The sequence below is a fragment of the Hypanus sabinus genome, chromosome 27, assembly GCF_030144855.1.
Source record: "Hypanus sabinus isolate sHypSab1 chromosome 27, sHypSab1.hap1, whole genome shotgun sequence".
Lineage (NCBI taxonomy): Eukaryota > Metazoa > Chordata > Chondrichthyes > Myliobatiformes > Dasyatidae > Hypanus > Hypanus sabinus.
The window spans coordinates 8,303,215-8,321,089 of NC_082732.1; the positions used below are offsets into that span (position 1 = coordinate 8,303,215).

The 17,875-nt window shown below is 39.0% G+C and overlaps 1 protein-coding gene across 4 annotated transcripts in view; it reads right to left on the reverse strand.

Moving 5' to 3' along the window:
- The window catches only part of mtor (mechanistic target of rapamycin kinase), a 342,240-nt gene that overhangs the window by 197,301 nt on the left and 127,064 nt on the right, over positions 1-17,875 (reverse strand). The gene's annotated exons all lie outside the window — the stretch shown is intronic.

Here is a 17,875-nt window from a genome sequence, read left to right on the forward strand (position 1 = left end):
TTTTTAAAATGGAGAAACTTTCAAATTTAAGTACATGTCACTATGAAACAGCTGTTCAGATATGATTTTAATAAATTGCATACCGTTAATAAAAGACCCTGCTGAGATGGCAGCATTCTTGCCCACTCTAAAGGTGAACATTTAGAACTTAAAGGAGATTTGACATATTATCAAAGATACTGACAAACCTCTCCAGCTTTCCAGTAGAAAACACTCTGACTGGTTGTATCACAGCCTGGTATGGATACTCCAATGCACAAAGATGCAAGAAGCTGCAGTCATTTCCACTGTGGGAGCTGCTCATCCCACCCTCAAGACCTACACAAGGTGATGCCTCAGGGACCTCCATCCTCTTCTCATTGCTGCCTAAGACCCACGCCTCAAAGTTCCTCTGCTGTCAGGTTCTTCAACTAACCTGAAAAACCCTAGCTGTACCTCAGACTGTAATATTTCCTGCAATTTGACTAATGCCATTATGTCTATTGTTGGGTATTTTGTCATCTATGTATAATTAATATTAATATTCTGTAACTTATGTTTGCCAGGTTTGTAATGTGTGCTGCTGCTACTGCAGCAAAGAGCAAATTTATACGCTGTGTATGTATGCCCATGACAATAAGCCCAGACATGGATCACACTGCACAGAAACAGTTCTCTTACCCTCACCATACCAACACTGATCATAGCGCATTCATCCATTTTTCACCTATTAACTCCCTTCCCACTGTCCACCTTTACACCAAAGGTAATTTAGAGCAGCCAATTAACATACCAATCAGAAGATCTTGGGCACTTGTATTCAGTGCGAGTAATAATGCACAGGTAGAGTTATTGCCTTTTGGGCAAGGCACTGCAACATACTGTCAATCAGGCCATGTCAGACAGTTTGGATTATTCTACCCAGCCTGTTAATTATGACCAGGGTTACTATTCACAAGACTTGCTTCTCTCTCGCCTGTGCATGGTTCAAAAGTTTATTATGTTACATACTCGTGACACATGACAGTGGTGCCCTTGTCATGTGACTGGGGTTGAAGCTGTACTGGACTTGAGGTGATGGTCTTGTGATGGTGGAATGACGTCATTTTCCCGCCAGTAGAGATCATGTGACGGGTTTTTTTTACAGGTTATAAAAGGTAGACCCCACCCTGTGAGGAGGGGCAGTTCGTGGCTGGATTTGCCAAGTTGACTTCATGCCACTGTGTGTTTGAAGTGATGACGCAGTTTAGTTGAAGGATGAAGTTTTTATTTAATGCCTAAAGTTTAAAAGGTTAATGCCAACAGGTTCTTTATGATTCTGTTAGTTCGAGGGAATTAGAGGAGAGTGAAGATTCAAGGTTGGAAGTAAAGATCGAGGAGAATCGCTTTCTACGGTGAAACGGGGGCGACCTTTGATTGATCCTTATTTGGTAGGATTTCGTTGACTATCTTCGTGTTAATCCCTGGGTTTACCAGAAAGGATTGAAGGTAGTGGAGAAGGAAAGGTCAGTGCCTTTAAGCCGTTCTGTTTCGTAAATTCTTCGTGGGAATTTCGACGTCGGGGATCGAAGCAAGCGACGTGAAAGAGAATTTAAATCGTCCTGTAAAGTCTCTCCTTTTAAATGGACTGTGAGCATATCGAACTTTTGGCAATATTACTTTAAGAACTGTTTTGGAATATCACTTTAAAGAACTGTTTTGGAATATCACTTTACGAACTGTTTGAACAGCCGCTCAGCAGCTGTTTCCGGTTACGGTAGTGTTTGTTTACTTTTGGGGGGGTTTGTTTTCTGTGTTTAATAAATGTGTTGTTTGTTATAAGAAACCCTTGCCGAACTCATATATTTATTGTTGCCTGAATACGTAACATTAAATATGGGGGCTGCGTCGGGATTGAAACTTTTGAGTTTGAATGCTTGCTAACTTTTAAATCGGTGTTTTGGAAACGGGGATTACTCGGTTCTTTTGTTTGGCTTGTTGTGGTATTCGGCAGCAATGAATATTGATGAGTTTCTGGCTTCGCCAGCTGCAGAGGTGTTGGCGACGGCGAAAAAAACTGAGGTGTTTGAGCTAGCTAGTAGATTGCGACTTAAAGGTATTTTGCAGACTACTTCTAAGGCTGTAATACAGAGGAAAATCGCGTCATACTATGTGGATTCGGGTGTTTTTGATGAATCGATTTTAGAGTCGTTTCCAATCAGTAATCTGGAGATGCAGTTGCAAATCGAACAAATGAAATTGGAACAAAGTAAAGCTGATTTGGAGAGGTGTAAATTGGAGGCAGAACAAAAGAAGAGAGAATTTGCATATGCAATGGAGGAATTAAAGTTTGGAAATCAGTCTTCTGGTTCTAAAAAAACGTTTGTTGCTAGTCAAGAAATTAAATTGGTCCCTCCATTTAGTGAAACAGAAGTGGAAAGGTATTTTCAACATTTTGAAACTATTGCTCGGATGTCAGAGTGGCCGAAAGATAAATGGTCAGTGTTGTTACAGAGTGTAATTAAAGGCAAAGCACAACAAGTTTACACAGCTTTAACAGCTGCGCAAGCACTTGATTATGATGTTGTAAAGAGTCATATTTTAAACGCATATGAGTTAGTTCCAGAAGCATATAGGGAAAGATTCAGAAGTTTGAAAAAGTCTGTGGAAAAAACTTATGTGGAATTTGCCTATGATAAAGCTATGTGTTTTGAGAGATGGGTTTCTTCTAAAAATGTAAATGGGGACTATGATACATTGAGAGAGCTGATTTTAATGGAGGAATTTAAAAGAAGCATTCCTGTTGAAGTAAGGACCTACTTAAATGAGAAGGATACTGATAAATTGCAGGACTGTGCTAGATTAGCTGATGAGTATGTTTTGATCCATAAGAACAAATTTCCTCAGGGCAGAATTTTTAAGAGGAAAAATAACACGGAGACTCCAGATAAATTTGAAATTAAATCGGAGGTTAATGAGAAAGTTAATGAGAAAGGAAAGCCTGTGAAGGAAAGACAGTTTGGTCTTACTTGTAACTATTGTAAGAAGCCTGGCCATGTAATAGCTAACTGTTTCAAATTGAAAAAGAAAGAGAAGGAAGCAGTTCCAGATGCTTGTGTGCAACATACTGAAGAACCTGTAAAGTTACAGGTTGTTGATAAAAACAAATGAGGCTTTGTTAGAGTCTGACCAAGTTAGAAAGGGATATGATCATTTTGTAACTGAAGGGTTTGTATCCTTGAAGGAAGGATCTACTCTGGTGCCAATAAAAATCCTTAGGGATACTGGTGCTTCTCAGTCATTGATGTTAGACAGTGTGTTGAAGTTTAATGAAGAGTCTGATACTGGTGAGGTAAATTACATAAGAGGTGTTGGAAGTGATTTTATGCCTGTACATTTACATAAAGTAAATTTAAAGTCAGGGTTAGTTACAGGATTTGTTAAAGTAGGATTACAGCATAGCTTACCTGTGAAGGGTATTTCTTTATTGTTAGGTAATGACTTGGCAGGTGGACAAGTTTTTCCTGAAGTGCATTTGACAATGGAGTCAGAGGAACCAGAGTTGAATTCTAACACAGATTCTTCCTGTGTTGTGACTAGAGCTATGGCTAAAAAGATTGATGCGCAGAATGAGGTTGTTATTCAGGACTGTTCAACTCAGGATTCGAGTTTTGAGGATGTGTCAGAGACTTTCTTATCTTCGTTGTTTGAACAAGATTCTGGGAGTAAGTCTGACTATAAAGATTTATCTTTGTCTAGGAAGGAGATGATAGCAGAGCAGAATAGAGATTCTGAGATTATAAAATTAAAAGAGCAGGTTTTAGTAGATAGTGAAATTGATAAGGTGCCAGTAGGATATTACTTGGAAAAAGGAGTGTTGATGAGGAAGTGGAGATCGCCTACAATTCCTGCAAGTGAGGATTGGAATGTTGTTTACCAGGTAGTTGTTCCAAAAGCTTATCGAAATGAGATTTTGACTTTAGCTCATAGTGTGCCTTTAGGTGGACATCAAGGGGTAAGGAAAACTGTGGACAAGATTTTAAAACATTTTTACTGGCCTGGTCTAAGAAAAGATGTGGCGATGTTTTGTAAAACGTGCCATATTTGTCAAATTGTGGGTAAACCAAATCAGGTTACACCAGTAGCTCCATTACAACCTATCCCAGCATTTGGTGAACCATTTTCTAAAGTTATTGTAGATTGTGTTGGTCCATTACCAAAGACAAAAACTGGTTATCAGTATTTGTTGACTATCATGTGTACTTCTTCTAGGTTTCCAGAGGCAGTACCACTTAGGAATATAAAAGCTAAGACTGTGACAAAGGCCCTTATAAATTTTTTTACTTATTTTGGATTACATAAGGAGATACAAACTGATCAAGGCAGTAATTTTATGTCTGGATTGTTTCAACAGATAGTTTATAAATTGGGAGCTAAGCAAATCACTTCGTCTGCATACCATCCAGAATCGCAGGGTGCCTTGGAGAGGTTTCATTCTACCCTCAAGAATATGATTAGGACATTTTGTGTGGAAAATGAAAGTGACTGGAATGAGGGTATAAACTTACTTTTATTTGCAGTAAGGGAATCGGTACAGGAATCTTTAGGTTTTAGTCCATTTGAACTTGTGTTTGGGCATAGAGTTAGAGGACCTTTAGCTTTGTTGAAAGAACAGTGGATTAATAAGGAAGTACATACTAATTTGTTGGACTATGTGTTGAAATTTAAGGACAGGTTACATAAAGCTTGTAGTTTAGCTAAGGAAAATTTAAAGTTGGCTCAGGAGAAAATGAAGACTTGGTATGATAAAGATGCTAGGATGAGGATGTTTAAGCCTGGAGATAAGGTGTTGGTTCTTTTCCCAGTGCAGACAAATCCTTTACAAGCTAGATTTCATGGTCCTTATGAAATTGTGTCTAAAATTAATGATGTGGATTACGTGGTAAAAACTCCAGATCGTAGAAGGTCAACACAACTTTGCCATATAAATATGTTGAAACCATATTTTGAGAAACAATCTGATGCTGTGACTGTTGTGGTTAGTGAGAATGAGTTTGATTTAACTAGGAACATGATAGATGATTCATCTGACTTTCATTCTAAATCCAACATTGTTTCTGTTAGGTTACCAAATTCAACCATTCTGGAAAATATTGATGAAAAATTAGCACATTTACAGTTAGAGCAGAGACAACAGATGAAGGAGTTGATTTTTTAAATATAGGGAGTTGTTTCCAGATGTTCCGAGAAGGACTTCTATAGCTTCACATGATGTAGATGTTGGGGATGCCAAACCTATTAAACAACATCCATATAGTATGAACATGGAAAAATGTGAACTTGCTGAGAAAGAAATTGAATATATGTTAGAGAATAATATCATTAGACATTCTAACTCGAATTGGAGTTCGCCATGTGTTATGGTGCCAAAGCCAGATGGTAGTATTAGGTTTTGTACGGATTATAGGAAGGTGAATGCTGTAACGAAAACAGATGCATATCCAATTCCTAGAGTAGATGATTGTGTAGATAAAGTTGGAAAGGCAAAGTTCCTTACAAAGATTGATTTATTGAAAGGGTATTGGTGTGTTCCATTAACGGACAGAGGTAGAGAGATTTCTGCATTTGTAACTCCATCTGGGTTATATGAGTATAATGTTCTTCCATTTGGGATGAAGAATGCCCCAGGTACTTTCCAGAGGATGATTAACTTTGTGATTCAGGGATTGAAAGATACTGATGCTTATATTGATGATTTAGTGACAGGAAATGATACTTGGGAAGCACACATTATTGCGATGGAGAAATTGTTTGAAAGGCTTTCAAAAGCTAACTTAACTATTAATTTAGCTAAGAGTGAATTTGGACATGCCACTGTGACTTACCTTGGTTATGTTGTGGGTCAAGGTAAGGTAGCTCCTGTTCAGGCAAAAGTTCAGGCAATTTTAGAGATTCCCACTCCAACGGGGAAAAAAACTCTCAGAAGGTTTTTGGGAATGGTAGGATATTATCGGAAATTTTGTAAGAATTTTGCTAATGTTGCCCTTCCATTAACTAACCTTCTGTGGAAGAATGAGAAGTTTGTATGGACGGTGCCTTGTCAAGAAGCATTTGAAAAATTGAAAACAATGATATGTCAACAACCTGTGCTTAAGGCACCTGACTTTGGAAAACCTTTTTCATTGGCTGTGGATGCTAGTGATGAGGCTGCAGGAGCAGTATTAATGCAAAGGAATGAGGGTGATGAGGTTGATCATCCAGTAGCTTACTTTTCTAAGAAATTTAATAAGCATCAAAGAAATTATTCGACAATAGAGAAAGAATTGTTATCTCTTGTTTTAGCTTTGGAATATTTTGAGGTATATGTTAGTACAACTCAGAAACCACTTATTGTTTACACTGATCATAATCCGTTAGTTTTTCTGAGTAAGATGAAAAACAAAAACAGAAGGTTATTAAATTGGAGTTTGATGTTACAAGAGTACAATATTGTGATAACACATATTAAAGGTAAAGATAATGTGGTTGCTGATTGTCTATCTCGATGTTGAATGTACACTGTAATTTTTTTTTGGAGTGATTTTTTTTTCAATTGTAACACTCCTACTGTATGGTGACTTATAAGCTGTTATATGATGGTGTTGTGTATTGTGTATGCTATAAAATTTATACCTTTGTTTTTCTTGTAAGCAATTGTTAAAAATTTTTGTTCTTGTCAGACCAAAAATGTTTTTTTTTGGAGGGAGGTGTTACATACTCGTGACACATGACAGTGGTGCCCTTGTCATGTGACTGGGGTTGAAGCTGTACTGGACTTGAGGTGATGGTCTTGTGATGGTGGAATGACGTCATTTTCCCGCCAGTAGAGATCATGTGACGGGTTTTTTTTTACAGGTTATAAAAGGTAGACCCCACCCTGTGAGGAGGGGCAGTTCGTGGCTGGATTTGCCAAGTTGACTTCATGCCACTGCGTGTTTGAAGTGATGACGCAGTTTAGTTGAAGGATGAAGTTTTTATTTAATGCCTAAAGTTTAAAAGGTTAATGCCAACAGGTTCTTTATGATTCTGTTAGTTCGAGGGAATTAGAGGAGAGTGAAGATTCAAGGTTGGAAGTAAAGATCGAGGAGAATCGCTTTCTACGGTGAAACGGGGGCGACCTTTGATTGATCCTTATTTGGTAGGATTTCGTTGACTATCTTCGTGTTAATCCCTGGGTTTACCAGAAAGGATTGAAGGTAGTGGAGAAGGAAAGGTCAGTGCCTTTAAGCCGTTCTGTTTCGTAAATTCTTCGTGGGAATTTCGACGTCGGGGATCGAAGCAAGCGACGTGAAAGAGAATTTAAATCGTCCTGTAAAGTCTCTCCTTTTAAATGGACTGTGAGCATATCGAACTTTTGGCAATATCACTTTAAGAACTGTTTTGGAATATCACTTTACGAACTGTTTGAACAGCCGCTCAGCAGCTGTTTCCGGTTACGGTAGTGTTTGTTTACTTTTGGGGGGGTTTGTTTTCTGTGTTTAATAAACGTGTTGTTTGTTATAAGAAACCCTTGCCAAACTCATATATTTATTGTTGCCTGAATACGTAACAATTATCAAAGTTCATACTGTATATAATACCACATACAACCCCTACTGAGATTAATTTTCTTTTGGGCAATCACAGTAAATACAAGAAACACAATAGAATCAATGAAAAAGTGCACCCAACAAGATGGACGAACAACCAACATGCAAAAGACAGCAAAAGAAAAAATGAAATAATAAATAAAACAGCAATAAATCTAAAGTGTCCTTGAAAGAGAGTCCACAGGTTGTGGGAACATTTCACTGATGAAGTGAATGAAGTTGAGTTTAGTTATCCTCTCTGGTCCATGAGCCTGATAGTTGAGGAACTTGGTGCTGTACGTCTACATGAGGTTTGTTGGTGCCTTGCCCGTACGACTACCCACAGTTGCTATAGCAATCTGATGAATATCAAGAGATGACTCCAATATTCTGAAACGAAGATGCTCTCAGCACACAGTGTGTCTGAGTACTTACAAGCTCCCTCGTTTTGATTGAATGTTATAAATGCAAACCTTCTTTTCAATAAAAGGAGCCTAGAATTCTTGATTTAAAAAAATGCATTACTTACCAATGCTAAGCTGGAAGGAACAGGGATATGCACTGAGGGAACAGGTAAGGCATTATTTTAATAATAAGTATCAGATTTAATTAGTAAAGCAGTGAAGATTTAAAATTTAACCAACTTAATGAATTCTTAACTTTAAAAACTATGGTACTTGTGTTATGATTAAAAATATCAGTATCTTATTACATATGACCCTTGGGAATGTTTTGCATTTGCACTCAAGCCCAGAATGTTCTATTAGATTAAACTAAGGTCTCAAGAATTCAGTCAGATAAATGTAATGGATTGAACAGTGCCTGAGAACCGTAGGAGAGGTCGCCCCTTTACTTTGTCCAATAATTTTCCCTCAATCCCTGAAGATAGTATATTATCACACTGATTTTATGGGTCATTGTTGCACACAAGTTGGTTGTTGTATTTTCTACACTACTGCAGGTTGAATCTTCAAAAGACTTATTTTGCTGCAAAGCATTTGCAGCAAAGTTTGCAGATGATGCAGATCAGTGGAGGGGGTGGCACTGTTGAGGAAGCAGGGAATTTGCAGAAGGACTTGGACTTAGATTAGGAGAATGGGTTGATGAAATACAGTACAAGGAGATGTATGGTCATGCGACTTGGTAGAAGGAATGAAGGCGGAATTTCTTTTCTAAGTGGGGAGTTATTACAGATATCGGGGTGTAAGGGGATTTGGGAGTCCAAATGCAGGATTCCCTAGAGGTTAACTTGAAAGTTGAGTCAGTAGTAAAGAAGGCAAATGCAATTTTAGCATTCATTTTGAGAGGAGCAGAATATAAAACCAAGAATATAATATAGAGACGTTAAAAGGCATTGATCAGAACACATTTGGCGTATTGGGAGCAGTTTTGTGCCCAATATCTAAGAAAATATGTGCTAGCATTGGAGAGTCCAGGAGGTTTCATGTTTCCAATAATGGGAAAGTCTGTGACAAGAGGGCTTAGCCTCAGATTAGAGGACATCCCTTTACAACAGAGATTAGAGGCATTTCTCTGGCCAGAGGGAGATGAATCAGCAGAATTTATTGCCACAGATAGCTGTGAAGGCAAAGTCATTGCATAAATTTAAACAGAGTTTGATGGGTTCTTGGGGTTGAGAGGGAAAATAAATTAGTCGTGATCTAATGACAGAAGAAACTTGATGGGCCAAATTGCTTAATTCTGCTCCCATGTCTTATTGTCTTATGTCAATAAGCAGACAAATAAAATCTCATGACACCTTTACCATCATAAGGAAGTTCTCCCAGTATCACACCCAAATGTTATTGATTGTTCAGCTCTAACAAAACCTCGGAACCAATCGAAAATCTACCACAGAGCTTCATTATGTGCAAATTGACAGTTGAATTTTCATAATTTATATGGCTATGCATTATAAATTGGGATAACGCAAGGACTTGAAAGGTCCTACAGAAACAGAATACTGCTCTTTCTTTTTTTGCACATTTAATAAAGAGAATGTTGAAGCAACTGAGAGCTTGGCTTTACTATGACAAAATTAAAATTATAGAAAAGTTTGAAGTGATTATTCCACCCTAAAAGTTGATATTGGCAAGCAATTAAAGTTTCCTGAATTGATCACATCATCATCCCTGAGGCCTGATGTGGTCATTCTGTCAGAAACCTCAAAGCACCTGTTCATGGTAGAATGACAGTTCCTTGTGAAGACTGGATTGAGGTGTTTGAATATAAACCCAAATAACTAGGAGCTGGTAGAGCAATGCCAAAGAATGGGGTGGAGGGCACAACGCGAGCCTATAGGGATGGGGTGTAGAGGTTTTGCTGGCTGCTCACAATGCAGAACTTACTCTATCCTTGGCATTATGGGGCTGCAAAGTAAAGGGCCATCAGGCTACTGAGTGAGCCGCCAGATGACTCTGGACAAAGAGGTGTGACCCGTGGACCAGTGATGCTGGGAGACAAGCCTGGGCCTGATCAACCCTGGCTGGGTCACCTGGGCAAGAAAGTGCGATGTGGAAATACCAAAACTACCCAATGATTAATGTTCCCCTCTAATTTGCAATGACCAGTGAATGTAAGAATCTTGCGCTCTACAATTTTTTGTCCAGTGACATGTGTGCACTGAATCTTACATACAGAAATATTCATTTTAACAACTAGGAAAGTACTGTCAATAAGAACTTTGATCTCCTTTTGATCATTTTCGCTCTCTTTCATCTGCACTCTCACAGCAGGCCTGTAGCAGATAATGATGGATTTTCTCACCGGAGCTTTTGCACACCATCCATGTGATTTGCTTGCTAAATGATGCTTTAAAAAGTCAAGTTTCCCAATATCACTCCAGTTCTTCTCAGTTTCTATATTGTACATAAATACTTCTCATATGCCCCTGCCCTCATGAGCTTTTAGTGTAGCAGTTTCTACTACTTCATTAAATCATTTTGCTTTAAATGCACTTCACACCTTTGGTTTCTTTGAAATTCGACATAGTGAATCAGTAAGTTCTTTCATAAAAACAGTATAAATAAGCCACTTCTAAAATCTGCAGACTAATCAAAGCAAACTCCACATTGTCAACACTGTCCGCATCAGAAATTGGAAAAGGAAATGTGATTGTGTATGATCATGAATTATACTTAACATACCAATGAGGTAGAGGGTGACAACATTTTGTGCGCAGTTTAAATTCCTTTGTGTGCTTGCAGCAAAAGGTGGCTGTGCACAACTTAGCTTGAACATTGCAAACGACCCCAGGTTACATCACCAATGATGTGTTCCAGCCATCCTAGGGTGTATCTCAGCATCACCCATTACGTTCCTCCTCAATGAACTAAGTCTAATCCCACTTTCCAGCAACAAGTTTGCAGGTTTGTAAGCATTATCTAACCTTTTTCCACAATGATAGCTTTCCAGTCTACTTTTCAGCCTCTTAAGTGTAATCACAGCCTTCCCATAATATGGTGACCAGGACTACTTGCTGTCTGAGATATGATCAAGTTAACCCTGTTTTTGTGCAGGCTTGCTAATCACTCGGGAACACACATTTTTGCTGAAAAAAATTCAATGTCTTGCAACTTTCATTTTTCAACAATGCATGATTGGTGAATCATCCTACCCAAACAAATGGAACCTAACACTTGAACTTTATAACCCCGATCAAAATGACAGTTAGAGAACACAATCAAAATTTAAAACATGCCGACTAAATGGAAAATTACCATTTTAAGACTATCATTTTAAATTAGGTATATAATTTTTTTTAAACTGCCCAGGAAATGGATTGTGCTCCAGCAGTGTTTACTTTTGTTATTATTGAGATATCGCACAGAATAGGCCCTTCCAGCCCTTTGAGATGCTTTGCACAGCAACCCCAATTTAATCCAGGCATAATCATGGTACAATTAACCTACCAACTGGTAGGGCTTTGGTCCGTAGGAGGAAAACTGAGCACCTGGAAATCCACGTGGTCACGGGGAGAACATACAGGTAACAGCAGAAATTGAACCCTGTACTGTTAAGCATTGTGCAAACCACTACACTACCATAACACACAGCAGAAAGTACCTCAAGTGCCATCTGGGAACTACTTTAAGTGCAGGTATGAACATTCTGGATTTGGGTATATAGATCAAGGGGTTCATACAGCAAGAAAAATTAAGAATTTTATGCTGATTCTGGGAGAAAAACATTGGTCAAGACACTCCTACAGAAAGTGCTATGATACATCAACACACAGCCAAACCACTGGAACAGGCAACAGGCAACACACCATTGTGTGACATCAAGATTCAAATATATCACCCTGAATTATTTTTGAGTTCCTTGAGAGGAGTTTGAGAACATAACTTGCAATTGACCTGGGGGAATACAAAATAATTTGTTCATTAGAAGCCAAAGAAATCAATCCAGATTCCAAAATAAACATCTGCAGTAGATTCCCTCAAAATAGCAACTTAAAACTCATTCGATCATACCCAGTGGTGAAACATGGAACGTGCTCATCTTGAGTTCAACAGTAACCAGCTGAGGCCATGGATCAGAGAATCCCTTACGTACTTGGCTAAGTTCACAATCAGATGCATATCATTAATGCTGTTTTCAATCGAGTTTGCTGGGGATAATTTCTTACATATGACAAAGAAAGCATTCATTCCACTCAACAAGTCCATGCCAATTCCCAAGATAAGAATCTCATTGATTCTAATCCACCTCTCTCAATTTTCCTCTACTAAACTACTTTATACTATTTGTTCATCAACTCCTAAACTTCTCTGGTCACACTAAAGAGAATTTACTGTACACACAAGGGATTGCAAATACAGGAACATTTGCTTTACCACAACTCGCTGTTACGAAAGACTTAAATTAGTACCTGTTTTCGCTAATCAAAGAGGATTTTCGCTTTTACAAAAAAAAGATTCCCGCTTTATACGTGTGTTTACCCCGAGAAGGACTACAGTTAAGCATGAAGCATTGTGCAGGCAGTTGTTTGCGCATGCGTGTATGTGCATATGCGTGTACGTGCTGATATTTTTTCTCCAAATTGATTTTGGCTCACTGCCTTCCCGAATTTAATAAGTGAAACTACACTGTACCTACAATATTTCTACTTTATATAGGGTGTAAATTTATCATATCATTCCTGCTTTTACTATATATTAGTCTTATTTTAGGTTTTATATGTTACTTGCTTTGATTTGGTAGCTTATTTTTTTGGGTCAGGGAATGCTCAAAAATTTTTCCCATATAAAGTAATGGTAATTTCTTCTTCACTTTCCGACATTTCGGATTACAAACGGTTTCATAGGAACACTCTACCTTCGAATTGCGGGGGAAACCTGTACTGGAATCCAGAGCACCAGAAAAGTATTGGAAGAACTCGGTGGATCAAGGGCATCTATGAAGGGAAATGAACAGTCAATGGTGGAAGGGGAAATAGCCCCAAAACACTGACCATACAGTTGCCTCCACAGATGCTGCCTGACCATGTTGTCTATTAGACTTCTAGCATGTCTCGAGCTTGTGGAAAGAAATCAGATCAGCTGGCCAAAACTCCATATATTTAAAACCCAAATGTAAAAATCAAACTTGCACCCTTGCAACTGTGAGACAGTATTAGTTGTTATAATACCCATGGCTTCTGTCCATGATTCACATCACCAGTCTGTAAACCTGCTTCACATACCTGCTTCACATAACACTTGCACATTTGATGTACCAACACTCAAGAGAATGGGCATCATATCAACAATGTAAAGGAACTGAGTCTGTCCCACAATTGATTTCTTAAATGCTAGCCTTAATACATTACCACATGTTGTTGCAATTTTATTTTAATGTATCACAAGCATCATCATATACATTGACAGACCCTGAACAGGAAAATGGAAAAGATAATGTGAACCAAATGGAAGATGGTGTCATTGTTTCCACTGATATAAAAGTACCAATGGATCTCACAAAGATTTTGGCATATGGAGTTAAAATATTCCCAAATGTGATAAAAATATATTCTAGAATAAAAATGGATACAAACTTGGCTTGGTAACAGGATTCAGAGGGTGGTAATGGAGGACATTTTCTCCCAGATTAGAGGTCTGTGATCCTTGATGTGCCACAGGGGTTAGCACTGGTCATCTTCTACATTAAAGATTTCGATGGGAATGTTATAGGCATGTAAGTTAGCAGATGATGCAAAAATTGGTGGCATACTGAAAAGTGGAAGTTATGTGAGATTGCAAAGATCATTAATGAGAGTAAGAAACAGCAATTTAATTTGGACAAATGCTATTTGTTGCACTCTGGAAAGGACATGCAGTAAGTGGCAGGACTATGGCGAATGTTTTAGAACAGAAAACTCTTGGGCTGCAATGATTATAGTTCCCTGAAAGTAGCAACATGGATAGACAAGGGAAAAAGAAAGCATTTAGCAAACATGCCTTTGTTGGCCAGGGCACAGAGAAAATCCTACAAAAATTAGTAGATACAGCGCAGTCCATTATGCCTTCTCCACCACTGAGCACACTTGTTTGAAGCCTAGTCGTAGGAAAGCAGCATCAGGGACAACAACCACTTAGGACATGCCCTCATCTCCTGAGTCTGGGGAGATTTAGCTTGCTACCAAAGACTCCAGCAGATTTCCACAGATGTACCACAGAGGATCGGTTGCATCACTATCTGGTATTGAGACCAGCCAGCTCTATCATGGGCACAAGCCTTCACAACACCGAGGACATCTTCAAAAAACGTTACCTCAAGAAGACCATAAGACACAGGAGCAGAATTAGGCTATTTGTCCAATCAAGTCTGCTCCGCTATTCAATCATGTCTGATATTTTTACTCCTTCTCAGCCCCACTCCACAGCCTTCTCGCATAACCTTTCATGCCATATCCAATCAAGAACCCATCAAGTTCTGCCTTAAATACCCACCCACGACCTGGCCTCCACAGCTGTCCATGTAATAAATTCCACAAAGACACTACCCTCTCCACATCTGTTTTAAATGGACACCCCTCTATCCTGAGGCTGTGAGCTCTTGTCTTAAGACTCTACCACCATGGGAAACATCCTTTCCACATCTACTCTGTCTAGGCCTTTCAACACTCAAAAGGTTTCAATGAGATCCACCTTCATATTTCTAAATTCCAGCAAGTACAGACCCAGAGCTATCAAATGATCCTTGTATGATAACCCTTTCATTCCCAGAATCATCTTTGTGAACTTCCTCTGAACCCTCTCCAATGCCAGCACATCTTTTCTTAGATGAGGAACCCGAAACTGTTCACAATACTCAAGGTGAAGCCTCACCAGTGCCTTATAAAGCTTCAGTATCATATCCCTGCTCTTGTATTCTGGACCTCTTGAAACGAATGCTAACATTGCATTTGCCTTCCTCACCACCGACTCTATCTGCAAGATGACCTTTAGGGTATTCTGCACATGGACTCCTAAGTCCATTTACATCTCAGATTTTTGGATTTTCTCCCCGTTTAGAAAATAGTCTGCACATTTATTTCTACTACCGAAGTGCATGACCATGCATTTTTCATCATTCCATTTCATTTGACACTGTCTTATCTATTCTCTTAATCTGTCTTAAGTCCTTCTGCAGCCTACCTGTTTCCTCAACACTACCTGCCCCTCCACCAATCTTCAAATCATCTGCAACTTGGCAACAAAACCACATATTACATCATTTAAATCATTGATATACAGCATAAAAAGAAGTGGTCCCAACATCAACTCCTGTGGAACACCTCTAGTCACTGGCAGCCAATAAAAGGATCCTTTTATTCTCACTTGCTGCCTCCTACCAATCAGCCAATGCTTGAAGCATGCCAGTAACTTTCCTGCAATACCATAGGCTCTTAACTTGGTAAGCAGCCTCAAGTGTGGCATCTTGTCAAAGGTTTTCTGAAAGTCCAAATTATACGACATCCATTGCATCCCCTTTATCTATCCTACATGTAATCTCCTCAAAGAATTCCAACAAGCACATCAGGCAAAATTTTCCCTGAAGGAAACCATGCTGATCTTGCCCTGTGTTACCAAGTACTCTAGAACCTTATCCTTGACAATTGACTCCACCATCTTCCCAAACACTGAGGTCAGGATAACTGGTCTATAATTTCCTTTCTGCTGCCTTCCTCCTTTCTTATTGCAATTTTCCAGCCCACTAACATCATGCCAGAGTCCAATGATTTTTGAAAAGATTATTACTAATGCCTCCACAATCTCTATATCTACCTATTTCAGAACCCTAGAATGCAGGTCATCTGCTCTGGGTGACTTATGTACCCTCAGCTTTTGTGCACCTTCTCCCTTGTAATATTAACTGCGCTCACTTCTCTTCCCTCACAACCTTCAACATCTGGCACACTGCTAGTGTCTTCCATAGTGAGGAATGGTGCAAGATACTCATTTAGTTCACCTGCCATCTACTTGGCCCCCATTATTATTTCTCTGGTCTCATTTTCTAGCAGTCCTATATCCATTCTCATCTTTTTTCCTGACATATTTGAAAAAAGCTTTTACTATCCATTTTGATACTGTTTGCTAGTTTGCTTTCATATTTCATCTTTTCTCTCCAAATGATTCTTTTAGTTGCTCTTTGTAGGGTTTTAAAGCTTCCCAATCTTCTGTCTTCCTGCTAATTTTTGCTTTGTTGTATGTCCTCTCTTTTGTTTTTACATTAGCTTTAGACAACCATTGTCAGCTAATGGTTGCACTATTTTGCCATTTGAGTATTTCTTTGTTTTTGGAATACATCTATCCAGCACCTTCCTCATTTTTCCTAGAAACTCAGGCCATTTCTGTTCTTCTGTCATCCTTGCCACCATCTCCTTCCAATTTACTTTGGCCAACTCCTCTCTCATACCACTGTCATTTCCTTTACTCTATCAAAATACTATCATATCAGACTTTACTTTCTCCCTATCAAATTTCAAGTTGAATTTAATCACATTGTGATCACTGGCTCTTAAGGGTTCTTTTACCTTAAGCTCTCTAATCAGCTCCGGTTCATTACATAACACCAATTCCAATATAGCTGCTCCCCTAGTAGGTTCAATGACAAACTGCCCTAAAAAGCCATTTTGAAGGCATTCAACAAACTCACTCCTGATTTTTCCAATCGTCCTGTTGAAATCTCGCATGACTATCATAACATTGCCCTTTTGAAACACCTTTTCTATTTCCTGTTGCAGTCTGCCCAGCTTCTGCATATAACTGGCATCTTTTTATGCTTGCGGTTTCTTAATTCAACCCACAAGAATTCAACATCTTCCAATCCTACATCACATTTTTCTACTGATTTGATGCCATTCATTACCAGCAGAGACACACCACCCCGTATGCCAGCCTTCCTACCACTCCAATACAACGTGTAACCTTGGACATTCAGCTCCCAACTACAAATTCAGCTGTGATTCAGTGATGGCCACAATGTCATACCTAATAATCCTACGCTCCATGTACCTATCCAAGAGTCACTTATAAGACCCTATCACATCCACCTACACCAGCGGTGCTTTCCATGCACCCACCACTCTGTGTGTGATAAACGTACCCCTGACATCTGCTCTGTACCTACTTCCAAGCACCTTGAAACTATGCCCCTCGTGTTAAGCCATTTCAGCACTGGGAAAAAGCCTCTGGCTATCCATACGTTCATGCCTCTCATCATCTTATACACCTCTATCAGGTCACCTATCATCCTCCGTCACTCCAAGGAGAAAAGGCCAAGTTCATTCAACCTATTCTCATAAGGCATACTCTCCAATCCAGGCATCATCCTTGTACAGTAAATTTTCTCTGTAGTCTTTCTATAGTATCCACATCCTTCCTGTAGTGAGATGACCAAAAATGAACACAGTACTCCAAGTGGGGTCTGACCATGGTCTTATACACAGTAGCTGTAACATTACCTCACGGCTCATGAACTCAACCCACGGCTGATGAATGCCAAGGCACCATACACCTTAACAACACTGTCAATCATACAATTGTACTTAGTTAGAGAATTGTACAGTACAGAAATGGTCCATTCAGCCACCATTCATGCCAACCCTTTTGTTCCATTACACTAATAGCATATGACTGCATTAGAACAAATTCCTTCTGTGCGCTGTCTCTGTAAAGGCTCCTGAATATAGTAATTAGATCTGATTCCACCAAGTTCTCTGGCAGCATATGTCATTTATTACCTACTCTCTTAAAAAGAACCTAATCCTTTAAAACTCCCTCCTCTCACCATAAAACTAAGTCTTCTTGTTTTTGATATTAGATAAAGAAATTGAAATAGGCTGC